Source organism: Amphiprion ocellaris, chromosome 7, assembly GCF_022539595.1.
Source record: "Amphiprion ocellaris isolate individual 3 ecotype Okinawa chromosome 7, ASM2253959v1, whole genome shotgun sequence".
NCBI classification, from domain to species: Eukaryota; Metazoa; Chordata; class Actinopteri; family Pomacentridae; genus Amphiprion; species Amphiprion ocellaris.
In genome coordinates, this window is record NC_072772.1 from 32,901,551 (window position 1) to 32,914,406 (window position 12,856).

Genomic DNA, 12,856 nt, shown 5'->3' on the forward strand with positions numbered 1-12,856 from the left:
TTCTATACACTATAAAAAATAAATAAAACATTTAAAATCTGGCACAAAGATGCCAGAAAAAATACACTGTGGAATAATGTGACATTTAAAATCTGTGAAAACTATGAAAATAACAACAAATATCTGTAAAATAATGCTAATTTTAGCAAATTTATATATATATATTGTTGCAGTCAACATGTAAATCCCTTCTTTTTTCCTGTGAATTTAGGGTTATGATTTTTATTTCAAATGGGTTAGAGTTAGGTTTATAAATGGTAATTTGTTCTTTTATACCATTTGACTGTAAAGTTAAATTATTTTTACTGTATTTAAATCAACCAAAAATGTAATTAATTTACAGATAGTTCCCATTATTTGAAAGAAAAATAAGATGACTTTAAATGACTTTATGACTTTATAATCCTTCATCAGGGAAATTTACGCTTTTACACATTTTAAACTTGTGTATTTTAAGGACTGACAACTTATTTTACAGATTATATGTGATAAAACAACATAAATAAAGCAGGCCAAACATATAAATAATGTCTACATCAAATTCTGTATTGTATACAAATGGTAATTTGTTGTTTTATACCATTTGACTGTAAAATTACACTATTTTTACTGGAATTAAATCAGAAAAAATATGAGTATTTTCAAGATATTTCTCATGATTTGAAAGAAAAATAAGATTAGATGATTTTATTAATTTTAAACTTGTGTATTTTGAGGACTGAAAACTTATTTTACAAATTTTTTACAGATTATATCTAGTAAAACAACAGAAAACAAGAATTTCTGTTTATATTATTCATAAAAAACAGGCCAAAATTATAAATAATGTGTACAAAATGTAAATATGTTACTGATATTTGCCATTATTTGAAAGAAAAATAAGATTAGATGACTTTATTAATTTTAAACTTGTGTATTTTGAGGACTGAAAACTTATTTTACACTTTTTTTTACTGATTATATCTAGTAAAACAACAGAAAATAAGAATTACTGTTTATGTTATCTGTAAAAATCCTGCAAAACTGTACTAAAGTTTCACATTAGAAATCTGTATTTTCTTAAATAGTCATTTATGATCGTAGAATTTTTGTTTTACTGTATTTTATTTTGCTAAAAATGTGAATTTACACATATTTGCTCTGAGTCGTTTTTAGAATTCTACAGTTTTCCACCATTTTTAACCCAGTTTTTTTTTTTTTTTTATGATTAATATTTTATTAACATTTTACAAACGTACAGACATACAGAGGCAGAATGAAGGTGAACCTATCTTACTAAACATTTGAAGTCTCGCCTAAGACAAGGTACACTGCCTATTTGCAGGAACACAAAACAAAGCAAAAAATAAAAAATAAAATTAACTAAAAAAATAAAAATAAACAAATAAAAATGTTATTTAAAAAAAAAAAATATATATATATATAAAATAAAAAATAAATAAATAAATAAAAATGAATACATAAAAAAGGAATAAATAAAATAACTAAATAAATAAATAATTTTTAAACAAACAAACAAACAAAAAAGAAAAACAAGTGACAAACAAGCCAACACACAAACAAACACAAAAACACACACATTACCCCGGTGCACTCGATCCAAGATTGACATTTAGCCACTTTACTATATTACAGTCAGCAAACCATCAATTTCATCTTAACCTTATGACAAGACACTATTGTCCTCTGTCCATATGCGCAAGGTATCTTTCCCACTTACACATATAAAGATCCACCTTATTGAGTAACCTGTATGATAGATTCTCCAGAGCAGCAAGTTTTCCTAATTGGATAAACCACATAGTGGCTGTCGGAGCAGAAGGGGACTTCCAGTTCATAACAATAAGTTTCCTACCCAACATAAGTCCAGTCTGAATCCATTCAGCATGTGAAGACGTTAAATTCTTCAATGTTCCTGGATCTCCTAATATGAACAAGTCTGGGATGAGAGGGATATTATGACCCATAATTTCATTGATATGGTCATGAACTGTTAGCCAGAATGCCTTAACGTGTGGACACCTCCACAGCATGTGCAACAGAGACCCATTGGTTTCACTGCACCTCCAACAGCCTGCATTATCCCTCAGCCCTGCTCTGTGCGACCTGGACGGAGTCCAGTAAACTCTATTCAGTATTTTGAAATGAATAAGTCTGGTTTTGAGTTCTCTCGACATTATCTTGGAGTTGCTAAGGATTGCGTTCCAAGCCTCCTCAGTGAAACTGACGTTGAGGTCTGTCTCCCATATCCGTCTGAGAGGCAACATTTTTTTAACCCAGTTTTTAACAGGATTTAGTTTTTTTCAGTGCAGTTTCTTTACTTCTGTCTTTACTTGTATTAAGTTCAGATCAGACATGAAACCCATCAGTGTTTTCTCCTATAATCCTGCGGCTTTCTGAGCTTTCTAATGCTGTCGCTAGAAAACACTCCAGGGGCTGAAAGTAGAAAAATTGAATAAAAAGTTGTGTCTTTGTCTTCCTGCAGTCAGAGTGATGCTTTTACTGCAGCAGCACTTTAAGGCAGATGGAACAACGTCTCTGTTCTGCTTCCAGCTGCACTTTCTGGAAAACGTGTCCACTTTATTAGCCAGAGGAGCTTCCTGTGTGGGTGACGACTATTCACAGGCTTTCAGCAGCAACATGAGCTCCGATACAAAAAACATCACAAACACGTTCGGGATCTTCCACTGTTTTTGGAGAAAAATACACTTCACTCAGTGGATGCAGCTACTGGAGGCAATAAAACAGACTTTTTAGAGGTTTTTCATCGCAGAAATTAAACACATAAAAGCTTAGATTCTCTCAAAGTTGCTTGCAATATGTTGCTACAAATATTATTCTATAAAATCAGCAACTTTTACTGCCAAACGGTGTAAAAGAACAAATTAAAATTTGTGAAAATGTAGATGTTTGCAGTTTTGGCCTGTTTTATTTAAAATGTAATTGAATCCTTTTTTTGGAATTTACTAAATGATAACTTAATAAAACTAAGAAAATCAGTAAATTACCAGTTCAGAATCTTTAAGATACAGAATTTTCTTTTGAATAATGGCACATATCTGTCAAATGATATTTTTGCTGATCTAAATACAGTAAAAATTGTGTAATTTAATATTCCATTAGAACGAATTACCATTTGTAAAAATACAGATGTTTAATGTGGACATTATTTACAGTTTTGTCTTGTTTTTTTAGAGTTAACATCTAATGAAATCTCCTTTTTTGTAATTTGATAAAGCAAAAAAAATCAATAAATTAACAGATAAAAATTTATTTACTATTTTAAATCTTTAAGATACAGAATTTTCTTTGCAATTTAGACAAATATCTGTAAAATAATGATAATTTTTACTGATTTAAATATATTAAATATATTATTATTGCAGTAAAATTGTGTAATTGAATGTTATATAAGAACAATTCACCATTTATTTTTTTTACGTTTATTAGATGTTATCTGAAATTTAATATAAGAAAAAAAATCAGTAAATTAATATTTGACAAAATGATTTACGATTTTAAATCTTTAAAATACACAATTGTCTCTAATAATGTCACGTGAGTCAAATAATGATCTTTTTTGCAGTAAAAATTGTGTAATTTAACATTATAATAGAAGAAATTACCCTTTGTAAAAATACCAAAGTTTAATGTGGACATTATTTACAGTTTTGTCTTGTTTTTAGAGTTAAAATGTGATTAAATCCTCCTATTTGTAATTTAATAAAAAGAAAATCGGTAAATTAACAGTTAAGATATTATTAATCTTTTTATTTCTTAAGTTTCTTTCAAATAATGGAAAATATCTGTAAAATAGTTCTATTTTTGCAGTAAAAATGGTGTAATTTAATATTAGATAAATAGCGTTATTATTAGAGTTTTGGTTTGTTTTTTAGAGTTAACATGTAAATAAATACCTTTTATTGTGATTATACTAGTTATTAGTTAGAACTGAATAAAGATAATGTGATTCATCATCCATTTATCATTCAGGAAGCCCACAACACTCTGATGTTACAATTTTTATGTACAAAATTATAATAATTTAGCTCGCAACTATAAACATAAAACTGTTTTAGGTGACATTGATAATTTAGACTTACCTGTGCCTTTTATTTTGAAATCTGACCTAATATTGTGCATTCCTATAATTTAAATGCAGCGTTTAAGGGGAAATTGTTGGTTTTTGTCATTTATTTTGCACCAGGCTGCTATTTTCTCATTTATATCCACTTTTTGGAGATTTTTCTCAGCCTGGTTCTGCCGTTTGCTCATTTTAACCGCTTTAAATGTGTACTCCAATCATTTTTTTTATTGTGCCTCCATGAATTTAGGCGACTTACCAGAGAGGGATTAATAAAAATGAATGGTTAAACTCAATACTACAAAGACACAGATACTCTAACCTTTACTTTCTAGTGTGCATCAAGCTGCTAAACACTAGATGCTTTAGTTTTTTGCAGCTCCATGTCTTGCTTGACACAGACTTCCTGTTTAAAGTACTCGTCCCGATGAGTAATTACACTTGGTGTTTGAATGCAGCTAAACTTTCGAAATAAATCCGGACATGGATCCTCCTGGTTTGTGTGAACGTTGGAGGATCTGGTCCTGCTGGAGCTGCAGGCTGAGTATCTGAGAGTGGAGCAGAGGCTCTGAGCTGGTGGGTGAAGCTGCTTCCAGCTGCCCACGCTAAAACCTCCCACTCAGCAGCAGAAACACGAGAATGAAAGCTGACGTAACGCTGGAAACCACGGAGGTGTAGCGGCTCTGCTTGTAGCTCCGCTCTGGTTGTGTGTTCATGTGGAGACAACGCAGGTTTGTGTGGATGTTTTTCAGTCAGTTTAGAGCAAAACCGCAGAAAATTCCATTTTTCTTTATTGCTGGTGCAGGAATTTCAGCCTGTAGTGTTTGTTTTTCTAATTTTAACCAGTTATCATTTGAATAATATGACAGAACTCATGTATTTTTTGATATACACAGATATTTTCCATATTTAAAAAGCAAATATTTGATCATACATCGAGTGCAAACATCGCAAAATATAAGATGCACAGGTTTCTGTCAAATAGTGGCACATATCTGTAAAATAATGACATTTTTGCTGATTTAATTGCATTAAATTAGTTTAACGTTATATTAGAACAAATTACCATTTGTAAAGATGTCAAATGTAATATTTTCAAAACAACACCAACTATAGCAGTCATTTCCAAAGTAAAGTACTGCAATATATTCCATTTTTTATTTTTATTATTATTATTATTATTATTATTATTATTATATTATTATTATTATTATTATTATTATTATTATTATTATTTTATTTATTTTTTTTTTTAAATTTTATTTTATTTTATTTTATTTTTTTTAATTTAATTTTATTTTATTTTATTTATTCATTTTTCAGTTTTGCTTGTGTAGCTGGTGCAGGAATTTCAGCCTGTAGTGTTTATTTTTCTAATTTTAGCCTGTTATAATTTCATAAATGTGACAAAAGTCAAGTCTTTTTTGGAATACACAGATATTTTCCATATTTAAGAAGCACATATTTGATCATACATGTAGTGCAAACATCTCAAAATATAAGATTCACGGGTTTCTTTCAAAAAATGGAACGTATCTGTACGATAATTATGTTTTTGTTGATTTAAATACATTAAAGAATGTTTAATTTAAAGTTATACAAGAGCACAGATGTTTAATGTGGGAATTATTTACAGTTTTGGCTGTTTTTTTTTTAATCAAAATGCAATTAAATACTTTTTTGCAATTTACTAGATGTTATCTGTAATTTAACAAAAGAAGAACACAGTTTAAGTAATTATTTACCATTTTAAATATTTAAGATACACAATTTTCTTTCAAATAATGGCAAATATCTGTAAAATAATGCCAATTTTATTGATTTAAATACAGTAAATTAGTTTACTTTAATGTCACATTAGAACAAATTACCATCTATAAAGGTATCAAATGCAGTATTTTCAAAACAACGGCAGTTATCGAAGTAATTTCAACTGTATGTTTTCCAAAATGTACTGTATATAGTACTATATATGTAGTGTTGCATGTACTATATAGTATTTTCTATGTACTATATGCAATGTAATATACTGTTACATTTTCTGAATGTTGATTTGACAAAAATAGATTTTGCAAATAAATACCAAGACATATTCTCATAATTTTAGATTTAAGAAATTACGTATGCCTTTTATTTTGAAATATCTGACCTTACATTGTGCATTTATACAGTTTAAATGCAGATTTTGAGGAAAATAGTTGTTTTTTGTCATTTAATTTGCACCACACTCTTCTGCTACTATTATTTCTGTGTATATTCTTGTTTAGATTTAGGAAATTTAGACTTACATGACTTTTATTTTGAAATATCAGCCCTTATAATATGTATTTATAGACTTTAAATGCAGCTTTTTAAGGGAATTATTGGTTTCTATCATTTAATCTGCAGCACACTCTTCTACTACTTCTAGTTCTATGTATTCTTGTCCAGATTTAGGAAAGTTAGACTTATATATGACTTTTATTTTGAAATATCTGACCTAATATTGTGCATTTCTACAGTTTAAATGCATCTTTTGAGGGGAATTGTTATGTTTTGTCATCTATATTGCACCACACTGTTATTTTCTCCCTAATATCCACTTTTTGGAACTGCCTCGGTGACACCAGAGATTTTTCTGGATGGCTCCACTTTTCCTTCTTATCACATCGGTACCGTCTAGTTTCCCGTCATGAGGCGTCTCTGTGCGTCTGCAGATTCTCCTGATAACCTGAGTGAGTCAGGCAGCAGGATGTTGTGACTCAGAGATACCGTCCCGGTGAAACATCTTGGCAGAGCCTGAAATTACCACCTGCCAGGCGCCAAATGTTGCAAAATGTAGTCGCTGGCAGAGAAATGGGTCAGAAAAACAAGTTAGGATGGGAAATTAATGCTCAAAATGTGTTGGAAAGTTAAATTCTCTTACAGCGTGTGGTCAATTTGAACATTTTGAAGGTTTTAACACCCATTTTAATTATTTTTTAGCCATATTAGTGACTTGGTATTCAGTCTGCTGGTGGTTTGTCTCTTACTGACCCACTTCCTGTCAAATATCTTCACATCTATTTGGTTCAACAGCAAAAGCAACTACATTTATGTTTCCTAGAAGATGATTCAAATCTCGTTTTAGATGAACTTCCAACCTGATATTTCAGCCAATTCCAACTTTAGGTCATAATTCCTGTTTTTTCAGTGCTATAATTCATTAAAAAATATCTCAAAAACTTCAAATGTTGCCATTAAACTCAGATGTAGGGTTGTTTTCATCCATTTCATGCTTAATATCGGCATGTTAAAGTGTGAAGACTTTGTTGTATTTAGTAAAAGTCTTGTTTTTGGGGAGTGAACTAAGAGTTTTTTTTATTATTATTATTATTATTATTATTATTATTATTATTATTATTATTATTATTATTGTTATTATTATTATTATTATTTTTTTTTTTTTTAATTGCTATTATTATTGTTATTGTGATTATTATTAATACATGTTCTTTCAATTGCTGCCTTATTGCTAAGTAAATTTATTAGGATGTCTAGTAATTATAGCTTAAATAATATCATTACAACTCAACTTCATGTCAAACTGATTAGATTTAACGTCATATTTCTGTTGTTTATGGTTTTTAATGTCTTTCCTTGTTTGTTTGTTTTTAGTTTTTCCATTAAATTGTTTATCTTTCTTTATGTTTGGTTTTTTTTGACATCGTCATGTTGGTATGTAGTTAACTTCACCTCTTTTGTCTCAACATTAAGTTTTTGTTGGATTCTTTCTACATTTTTTATGCAAACACACATATTTGAAGAAATATGGCCACAGCACTGAAAGCTTTCATTTAATGAGCAGAAATATCAATAAAAATGTTGTTTTAATTATGTGAACCAATGCAAGAAGAGTTTGAGATGTTCTTGCATGTATTTTTATATTATTATTATTATTATTATTATTATTATTATTAATAATATTAATAATAATAATAATAATAATAATAATAATAATAATAATAATAATAATAATAATAATAATAATAATAATTAAAAACTTTATATGTCACATCTACACACAAAAATCACATCACACAAAACACATCTTGCAAATTTCAAAAGAAATATCAATTTTAAAAAGCAGGAAACAAACTATTTTTTTTAAAACCAATGCAGGACAAGAAAAATTGCAATATATAACAAATAAAAGATCTATAACTGACCATTCCAGTTTAGGAACGGTAAAGAGTTCACGTAAATCAAATAAAAGATGTCAAAATCAGGAAAGGCTCCTCTGGCGAAAATATGTTTTAAAAGGGATTTAAAATACATTTCTCACATCTAATGTGTTATTTATTCAAAATCTAAAGTATTAATAAATTAAATAATATTATTAGTGTATAAATAAATGTCAGACAGAACTGTCTTGTTGCAGGTTTTACTGCCGTTCTTTCCTTGTTTGTTTGTGTTTTTTCTTTGTTTACGTTGTTTTTTTGTCACTCTTTTTCTGTCCTGGACACACACAAAAAACACACGGGCTGCACGAAATGAATATCAAGTGGATGGAGGAAGGATTTTAGTGTGGGGGAGGCTGAATGGAAAATAAAAAAAAGCAGAGGAGCAGGTGAGCATAAGGGTGTGTGTGTTCTTTGGTGTGTGTGTGTGTGTGTGTGTGTGTGTGTGTGTGTGTGTGTGTGTGTGTGTGTGTGTGTGTGTGTGTGTGTGTGTTCCCTGTTGCAAAGGCAAATGATTGTGATGTCACAGGTCAATTATGGCATCACTGATGATGTCACAGCCCTTTGACTATAAATCTGGGACAGGTCAGGACCTTTGTTCAGTGCGCCGGATTTTCTTCCAACGATTGGACGACAAACTGCGAACTTCTTTATTGTGGAGTACATTCTGGACTTTATTTGCATTACCATGGCACAGAGACTTCAAGCAAAACGCAAAGTTAGCTTCACCATCACCCCTGAACAGGCTGCTTCCAAAGCCAGTAAACCGCCTGGCTTACACAAGAAGTTTTCTACTTTGTTAGAAAACGAACATCTCAAGGAGCGAGTTAATAATATGGACCGCCGCCTTCAACAGCTGCTCACTGAAAAGCAGCAAAACCTCCAAAGAGAACCAGGTCACAAAGAAAATGAGGACCTGAAATTGCAAGTCAAATTCTTGGTGGACAAGAATAAAAGTCTGAAGGAAGAAAACAACAAACTGCAGAAGGAGCGCAACATCCCTCAGACAGAGCTCAACAACCAGATGAAGTATATTAAAACGCTCCTGACAGAAAAGATGGAGCTTGAAGGCAACTATAACCGGAGATTCGTTCAGATGAAGAATCTGGAGAAACAGCTTTTCGAAGAATCTCACAAAAATCAAGAGATTCTGAAGAGCCTTGAATCTGCACATGAGCTGATCGCCATCAGAGAGCAGGAACTCGATCGAATCACCGGCATCAATGAAAACCTCTCAGCGACGCTCTTCAAGACTGAGGAGCTGCTGCTGGAAGCCGGCAATGAAGTCAAGGAGAAAGAAAAAGAAAAACAAGAGATTGTGACGAGCCTTAAGTCTGCACAAGAGGTGATCACCATCAAAGACCAAGAAGTCCAACGAATCACCGACATCAATGAAAACCTCTCAGAGACGCTCTTGAAGACTGAGAAGCTGCTGCTGGAATCCAGCAATGAAGTCAAGGAGAAAGAAAAAGAAAATCAAGTGATTGTGAAGTCTGCAGAAGAGCTGCTCGCCAAGAGAGACCAGGAAGTCCAACAAATGGCCAACATCTATGGGAACCTTTCAGAGATGCTTGGCAAGACTGAGGGGCTGCTGCAGGAAACAGAGCTTTGGATCCAAAAGAAAAACAAAAAGACATTCTGTAAGTTTTTCAGGAGGACCAAAGACCGACAGTGCAACCAAAAACAGACTGAAGAGGTGATCGAGGAGAGAGAAGAACCACAGGAGCAGGAGAAGAAGGCAAAGAAGAAGAAGAAGAGCTTCTGGAGTTGGTTCAAGAGCAACAGGAAGGTGGAGGAGGCTGCTGGTAGCTCAGCTTAGCCTCCTCCTCCATCTCCTCACCCCTTCTGCCTCCTTCCTCCTCACCTCTCCAACATCTCTCACCTTCATCCTCTCTACTCTATCTTGTCTTTTCCCTATCCCCCCTACTCCACTTATTATTTCTTGATAATTGGTATTGTCTATTGGCTAATTAGTTCATTAGCCATTAACCTTAGTGGGCAAAAAAAAAAAAAAAAAGATTAAGAAAACAGAGAAGAAAGTGTCCCGTGACACTCAGACATCATAGCTAATGTTAGTATTGTATAGTATTCAGTGAAACTAATCCTTCATTAGGAAGAGGCCTCACTGTAAATGGCAGGTTTCTGTCAGCAAATAGCTTCTCATGATGTTCGTTCAACAAATCGGTGATTGAGTTTCTCAATTAACCAAAAAAAAAAAAAAAAAAACAGATATGTTGTCGACATCAGCCCTAAAAAGCCCACATTGGTTAATCACTATTTCTGTCCATCCCCACTACCCCCTATTCCTCCTTTCCTGTCCTTTCCTTCCTTTCCTTTCCCCCTCTAAAAAAAAACAAACAAAAAATAAACAAAAAATTAAAAAAAAATCATAATATTTCTGCATGTGTATCAGATCTGAAGATTTCACGTCTCATTTCAGCGTTTTAAGGTTTCTGAAGATTCTGAAAATGAACTGAATTTGATTTATTTTCAGGTGATGCTGCTTCTAAATATTCCAAGGACTATTTTCAGAGGAGACTATCTTAAATCATCAAGTTTTAAATATTTTGAAGAGGAATTTTTGAGAGTTCATTGTTTTTATGAGTCTTCACAGCTAATCTGACTTTTTACTTTTCATATTGTTGGATTTATTTTGGAGTGTTTTATGCTGTGATTAGTCCTGCTGTTTTATTCTGTACAATATGATGATTGTTCTGTACTTTTATAATATCCTGTGCAATATTATTCTGTGTACATATACTAGGAGGACATGTGCTCATCGGTATTTTTCAGTTTAAATAAAATTTGTGCAATATAGATAACAACTTGTGCAATATTAATACTAATGTCAACATTTTCATTTGTGAGAGAATCTGTGCAGTACCACTGGCATGTGCAATAACGTTATTCTTATTATCAGTACTTAAGTATATCTTGTATTATTTTGGTTATTTCGGTATTTTTGTACTATTTTTTCAAAATGTTTGCACTATCTTTGCTGTTGGAACAATGCAAACGTCCTCACTGCTGGATATAGAGGCTTATTTTGTCTTATCTTCTGAGACATTTATTCCAAATATTTCCACTGAATCCTGAGAGTCTAAGTGAGTCAGGAAGCATTTACAAAGATATGACCCTTCCGTGTCAAAGTGAAGACAGATTTTAACAAAATACTGTCAACAGATAAACAATATAAAAAGGTGAAATTAGTGAGTGCATCAGTATTTACCCCACTGAAACCAGGGTTCAGTCGATGCATCTTTGGCTCAATGGAAAGTTCTTTATCTTTATATTCTTGTCAAAAAAAGAAGGAAAAGCCAAATCAAGGTGTTCCACATTAAAATAGAGAAATAAAATCAACACTGTACTTCCTCAAAGTCCCAGAGACTCACACATCCAGTTTGAAAGTAATCAGATGAACAGATAATTGAAAAACACAAGAAAGATTCTAGAACTCTGCTGTAGAACTCATCCATAATCAAAGTGTGTGTGTGTGTGTGTGTGTGTGTGTGTGTGTGTGTGTGTGTGTGTGTGTGTGTGTGTGTGTGTGTGTTGAGTGTCTAAAGGGGGGATCAGAGTGGGTTGAGGTACAAAAGGAGACAGAAAAAAATATGAGAAGCCGAGCAGAGAGCAGCGTGGAGGGGGGAGGGGGAGAATCGAGGGTTTTTATGAGGCATTTTATTACAACACACACACACATGCAACACACTGTCTGCACATCATTATCACAACAGAATATTAATAATACCTTAATTTTTATAACACCTTTTAAGACAACATGCTTTAAGACAGATACTCAGGAAGTCCAAACATGGGCAAAGATTTTCAAAATAAACAGCTGATAAAAACAATATAATACAATGTGGTGGAAGAGTTGAATAAAAGAAAAGTGTAAAACCATAAACACAAGGCTAAAAATGGTAACAAGCAAAATAAGTAAATACAGAGAAAAATATATATATTTTGACTTTTGTGCAGCTAATAAATATTTTCATTACTGATTTATGTAAAGATTATTTTCTGTTTCGTCTATAAAATGTCAGCAAATTGTGGTTAAATACCACAAAGCTTATCAGAACCCCAAAATAATTTTATTAAAATGAAATAATGCACCTGAAAAATGAAAATAAAATTAAATAGTGTACATTAAAATGAAATAATGCATCTGAAATATTTAATTAAAATGAAATATTGCACATTATATTACAATGTTGCTAATGAAAGTCAAATATTGCAAATATAATCCAGGTTTGCAAATGATAATGAAATTTTGCAAATGAAACTGAAATATTATGCCTGTGAAATGAAAATATTAAATACTGCACATTAAAAAGAGATAACGCACCTGAAAAATGGAATTAAAATGAAATATTGCACATTAAAATTAAATAATGCACCTGAAATATTTTATTAAAATTAAATATTGCACATTAAAATGACATGCACCTGAAAATTGTAATTAAAATTAGATATTGCTCATTATATCAACAATGTTGTTCATGAAAGCAAAATATTGCCCATATAACTAGAGTTTTGCAAATGATAATGAAATATTACACTTGGGAAATGAAAA

General features: G+C 31.6%; 1 protein-coding gene across 5 annotated transcripts in view; it reads left to right on the forward strand.

Moving 5' to 3' along the window:
• Window positions 1–12,856, forward strand: part of LOC111583325 (spectrin beta chain, non-erythrocytic 4-like) — a 136,003-nt gene that overhangs the window by 90,778 nt on the left and 32,369 nt on the right. The gene's annotated exons all lie outside the window — the stretch shown is intronic.